We start from the raw sequence: 6,000 nt of genomic DNA on the forward strand, positions 1-6,000 counted from the left end.
GGATATTTGCCGCATCTTTGCAGCTAACAATTGAGATGGATTGCCGCGATATTGCATTGTAAAATAGGGGATGAGTCTCTTAACCATTTATCATGTCTCGGTTCTGATGCCTTCACCTCTAATTTTTTCTTTTCTTCAATGATCTTCTTAAGAAATTCATACACTCCCCTGTCCGATCAATTTTTCGGATATTGATTTTCAATCCATTGTTTACGATTTTTTTCAAATGCCTGGTCAAAATTTTCCCATGTTGAGGTACTTTTGAAAACCCTATGAAACGTCCCTTCAATAACGTTTCATTTGTACTTCAAAGGTTCGCAACCTCTGAAATTTAGAATCGTGCCGGTATCAGTGAAATTTTGGTACCACCCACATTTGACATTTTTCCTGACTCCACATTGACATTTGAATCCAAAAAAGCCAAATTACCGTTACTATCAAGTTCTTCTATGGTAAACTGCAAATTTGGATGCAATTTATTGACAGCCTCGAGAACTACCCCAGGATTGCCCTTGACAATTCTAACTATATCGTCCATATATCTTAGAAAAACTTTAACACCATTCTCAGTCCGATTTGCTTCCTGTTGTTTTTTGCAAGTAATACAAAACCATACTGTTCCAGCAATGTCTGCGTATTGGGATTCCGATATGTTACCACGCCCTAAGTGGTACCAATTCAATTATGTTTGCGTAATTATATTGCGTAATTACAATTCAATTATGTTGCGTCGTTAGTAGTTTTAAAGGTTGAACGTCTTCACGTAGTATTTCCTCTCTTTCTACGTATTGCTCATGCTCTTTTATGAAAAACAACATGCCTCTGCCTTTTCGGCTAATTTCCTTTTCTACCTTCTAGTGTACAGTCGCCAATTGTATGCCTGAGATGACTACTTTGTAGCATTCTTTGTAGCATTGCTCATGCTCTTTTATGAAAAACAACATGCCTGTGCCTTTTCGGCTAATTTCCTTTTTTACCTTCTAGTGTACAGTCGCCAATTGTATGCCTGAGATGACTACTTTGTAGCATTCTCAGTCCGATTTGCTTCCTGTTGTTTTTTGCAAGTAATGCAAAACCATACTGTTCCAGCAATGTCTGCGTATTGGGATTCCGATATGTTACCACGCCCTAAGTGGTACCAATTCAATTATGTTTGCGTAATTATATTGCGTAATTACAATTCAATTATGTTGCGTCGTTAGTAGTTTTAAAGGTTGAACGTCTTCACGTAGTATTTCCTCTCTTTCTACGTATTGCTCATGCTCTTTTATGAAAACCAACATGCCTCTGCCTTTTCGGCTAATTTCCTTTTTTACCTTCTAGTGTACAGTCGCCAATTGTATGCCTGAGATGACTACTTTGTAGCATTGAAGTTGGGTCACATGGATTGAGTTTTGCTTCACATAGTTCAATGATGTCCGGTTTCTTGTCTGCGGTTTCTATGCAAAGTTTTAGTTCGTATGTTTTGTAGACTGTCCTTTTTGTCTATATATCCAACCAGACTTCGATGCTGGACGCTGGATTGGATGTTTGACTGTGTTGTCCTAACACGATATGAACGAAGTTCTTGTTCTAAATTCAAACAAACGTTTTCGCACATTTTTGTGCATCTTCAGGTTTCAAAAACCTTAATTACCAGTACAAAATGATCAATGATCATGAAAAGTGTCATACACGTCATTATTTTGAAATTCAAAAAAAATTAAACAATCACAACTTCTCAATTATTACTAAAATTAAGTAACAACTATTATGTAACAATTTCTTCAATCAGTCACAATCTTCTGGGTTTTCAACCTTTTTGTTTTTCGAATTTCGTTTTGTCGCTAAGTTCATGCTAGCATGTAAATTCTTTTAATATTATTTGTTTTAGCCAAAATTTATCGATTCTGAAACTATAGCCATTTTGACAAAACTAAAATGCAAAAATAAAAAAGTTGAAAACTCTCAGAAATTTGTGACTAAACAAATAAAATTGTTACAAAATAGTTGTTACATAATTTTAGTATTAATAGTGAAGTTAAACTTTTTAAATTTCGAAGTAAGGATGTCTATGACCTTTTTTAAGATTTTTGATCATTTTGTACAGATAGTTCATATTTTTAAAACTTGAAGAGGCACAGAAATGTGCGAAAACGTTTGTTTAAATTTATAATTTTAACGCATACTCAAACTCTTTAGATGTTAATCATCAAAAACCTATGGCATTGAGCAAATCCTAATTTACAGTATTTCGTACAAGGAGACGTATTTTTAATTTTTTCCGTTTTTTTTAGTGGAAAAATTTTACGATTTTATGATATTTTTTCCTATTTTACCATGTTGGAATTGAGCTTGTCTACATTTTAGCGGCTAGCTTCCTCTACCGAAGCCTGGATCCACGTAGCAACCCGGAAAAGGAACAATTTCTACAAAAATATTAAAAATATTGACTGCTCCGGGCCTTCTTTAAACCCGAACACCACAAACCCCCTGAAGAACCTTCTCTGTAGGGCACCTCTAGCAGAAAAACGTCAAGTGGTGGTGTGGCGCGACATCATCAACAAAACTATCAACAGCCCCCGCACAAACAATTACATGGCTTGCACTGCAGAGGAATTAGTAGAAATCCTGAAGACATTGACAAATATCAGCGCAATTGTTTATTGTCACAGAAAAGGTACACCAGATATCTGGAGCCAGCTGATCAGCTCGGATTTTCTTGTCATTCCCTATTACAATGGGTATCATTTCAAAGAAGAAGAAAAGACGGAGCTGGTGAACGAATATCAGGAACTGCACCAGGACGTCCAAACGGGGCTATAGTCTTTGCGGATTTGTATTTGTCTTTCCAACTGTTTTATCGCAGCTTCGTTCAAACACAAAAAAGCAACCGGAAACGATAAGGAAGGCGGAGAAAAGAAGACTGGTGGACAGAGGCGAGGAATCTGTTGGGCCGAATGAAGAGGAGGCTTCAACGGAGAGGGTGAGTTAGAGTTGTATTGCTTTGCGTAATGTGAGGTTTATTCCTCGTGGCCTGCAAAACAATGAGCACAGTTGTACTGCCAGCTTCTATCGTGATTTGTTGGACTTGAAAAGAGAAACTCATTTGGAAATAATTTTGTGATTTTGCATCATATATAATAACTTTATCAACGGCCAGAAACGTGTTAAATTTCAGAGAGTTTGTCTAGAAAACCATTAAAGTAGATTTTTTGAAATTCAGGGTACCGGAAAATGATCGTTTTCGAACCCAGCGGTAGACAGCAAGGACAGATCAGAAAAATGTCGAGGGTAACTTAGAGGGACGAGAGGCGCAGTACAGAGGGGTGTAGATGAGAAGTTTTGCCTTCGGTGATGAAAAAGTTAAGTCTTAGGGGACAAAGACAAACAGCAACAGTTAAAGAGACCCATCAAAAGAAGCTAATAAAACTATTAGAAAGGCAAGATCGACCTCTAGGTAAGCAAGGTGAGGGTTCAGTAAAAGTTCTTGATGAGGTTGAATTACCCGATTGGTTACAACAAGTGTTGGCATTAAAGCCGAAACTTCCTGTCAGGCACATTTTTAGTGAGACAGACTTTCACGAACATCATCTGACAAGGGCGTTGAGAAGGCCCGAAAGTATCTGAAAAGTAATGGATCAGTTGCGGTACCGCATGAAAAGGGCGTTGGTTTTTGTGTGACGAGGAAGAACTTCTTGCAAAAAAAGGAAGAACATTGCTGCCGCGAGAACTTCTTGCAAAAAAGGTTGTCATTTATTTTAACTTTTTATAACTTTCAAAATTCTCAAAAATCAGTTTCATCTTTCCAAAAAGATCTTTTGTATCTTTGAATGCAAACAATACAGGAGTTGGAGCATGATAAAGCAACTTTTCAGGAGTTAAAAACCATGACGAGTATCCAGCTAATCATTAATGCTTAAATCTTTTCCAGCTCAGCTGTTTTTCAAAATATAAATTCCATGCGACAAAATTCGCCTATGAGGGAACCGAAGATAACAAGTTCACCCTAGGGTATGATTTTTGTTGTTGGACTTAGTTTTGAAATTGACCTATAACTGTATTGTACTGCGTACTTGTTGTCTAACTTAGAAAACCTAGCTCACATGTTTCTGTTTTTAGGCTTTAGGCCAATTTTTTTTCACTTTATCATTATGTTTGTCAGGTCTCGGAGCAAAATCGCAAAGTCGTCAGCTGGGTTTTGATCATCTAAGTGTCAAACGTTTGTTTTTGATTCAATTGTTTTAACTAGCGTTTGTTTTGTGTCAGCAAACAGCAGTGGATCTTAGGGGCCAGCTTGTCGTGTTTCGCCCTTCGAAATAAATATGGATTTTCCGTAAAATGTGAACCAATTTACCTTAGACGTAAGGGTATATTTGTACCATTCTAGCGAATCGAAAAAATGATTCCACATAGTTTCTCTTTCAAGCTAAGTAAAAGCATTAGAGACATAATTTAAGTGAAACTGACCATTTGCGTTGTCATCGCGCTCTATCAAATTTCTGAAGGGGTGTGCAGCAGTTTCAACTCCTCATTTAGTACACATCCTATCTTAAAACTTGCAAAAGTCGACGGCTTTTCTTAACGCGCATTTGACGCGATAGGTCTGAGCGTGTTGCCGATGGCAGTTGATCGCAAAGCTCCGTACACTTTTATGGGGACGATAAGATTTGCTCTGCAAAAAAAAGGTCTTAAGGATTCGGCTACTTTAATTTTTTTAATAAATTTTAGTCAGCAATTTCAAGACATTTAGCCCCTCATTGGGGTTTGATTTTCTAGTACGGTCTATAACAACTTAGGAAACTCTTTTGTCCGGACCAGCTCGCGAACTGCTTTGAAAAAAGTCAGTTGCCTTGTACCCCTCGAGCTCAGTTACAAAAAAATATATTCATGTTTTCCGCGCTTTAGGCTTTTGTATCAGCTCTTCTTTTGGTTGCTAAGAGAGCAATTTTTCAGAAGGTAATTTCATTAAATTTGATAAAGTAAAACTTTTTGAAGAATTTTAATAATTTTTCATTTTGTCTTGCAATCAGTCACGAGATCAAAAATGTCTCAAAAACCGAGGTTATAGTCAGGAGTCTCTCCACAACTTATTCAAGTCAATTTTTTAGGTAACTTCTAGATACATAAGGGTAAATTATAACACGAATAGAAATAAATAGAGACAGGTGGTTCGAAATCAAATCAACCAGATTGAAAAAAACTAACCCCTGCACATTATAAACCGGTGTTGAGAAAAACTCAAATAGATTGAGCTAATATAAGGCAAAGGGTTTATCAGATTTGTGCACTGCTCAAGTTCTAACAGAGCTTACCTAAGATTCTCTGCTTAAGAAAACTACCTGCCCTGTGTTCCTCGGTAAACGTGCTCAAGTTCTTAAATGGCTCAATTAAAAACTATCAGTGCTAAGGCCCGCGGCACATTGAACTTCAAAAACTGCTGTCTAAAAGTTTAATCTACCATTCATTAAACATCCTTTTTTTTCAGTTTTGCGATCTTCCGCACGGCCGCCTCCGTGGTTAAGAACCGAGCCTGCGCTTATTCTACTAGGGGCTAGGGAGTCAACTACTTTTACATCCCACATTAGCCGCCAACCAACAGCCCATTGGACAAACGCCAAGTTGTCTATTATATGATAGGTCCTGTGGAGGTGTTGTGGCTCTACAACAGAAGGAATGTGAAGGTAGGCGAAGTTTTGCTTTAGAAGGGCACTCATATTTGAATGCCTAGAGAACTCAATTGCTTTTTTCAAACAAAATTGGTCATGCCAACTAAATTCGGTTAAATTTATACCGCAAAAGCATCTGTTTTTTAAATAAATTTTGAACCTATGCTGAGATGAATTGTGGCTGTAAATTGCTGATTTAACAATTTTGATCTTAGAATTTTTCACGGTATGACATTCAATTATTTCAATCCGAACTTATCCTGCTAAAACCTGCTAAGCTTTGATTTTGCTTTTTCATCAGTAGGTTTGTTTTTCAAAACCATGTGAGAAAGCTCGTCATCATAAAATGGTC

This window comes from Symsagittifera roscoffensis, chromosome 3 (genome assembly GCF_963678635.1).
Source record: "Symsagittifera roscoffensis chromosome 3, txSymRosc1.1, whole genome shotgun sequence".
Lineage (NCBI taxonomy): Eukaryota > Metazoa > Xenacoelomorpha > Acoela > Convolutidae > Symsagittifera > Symsagittifera roscoffensis.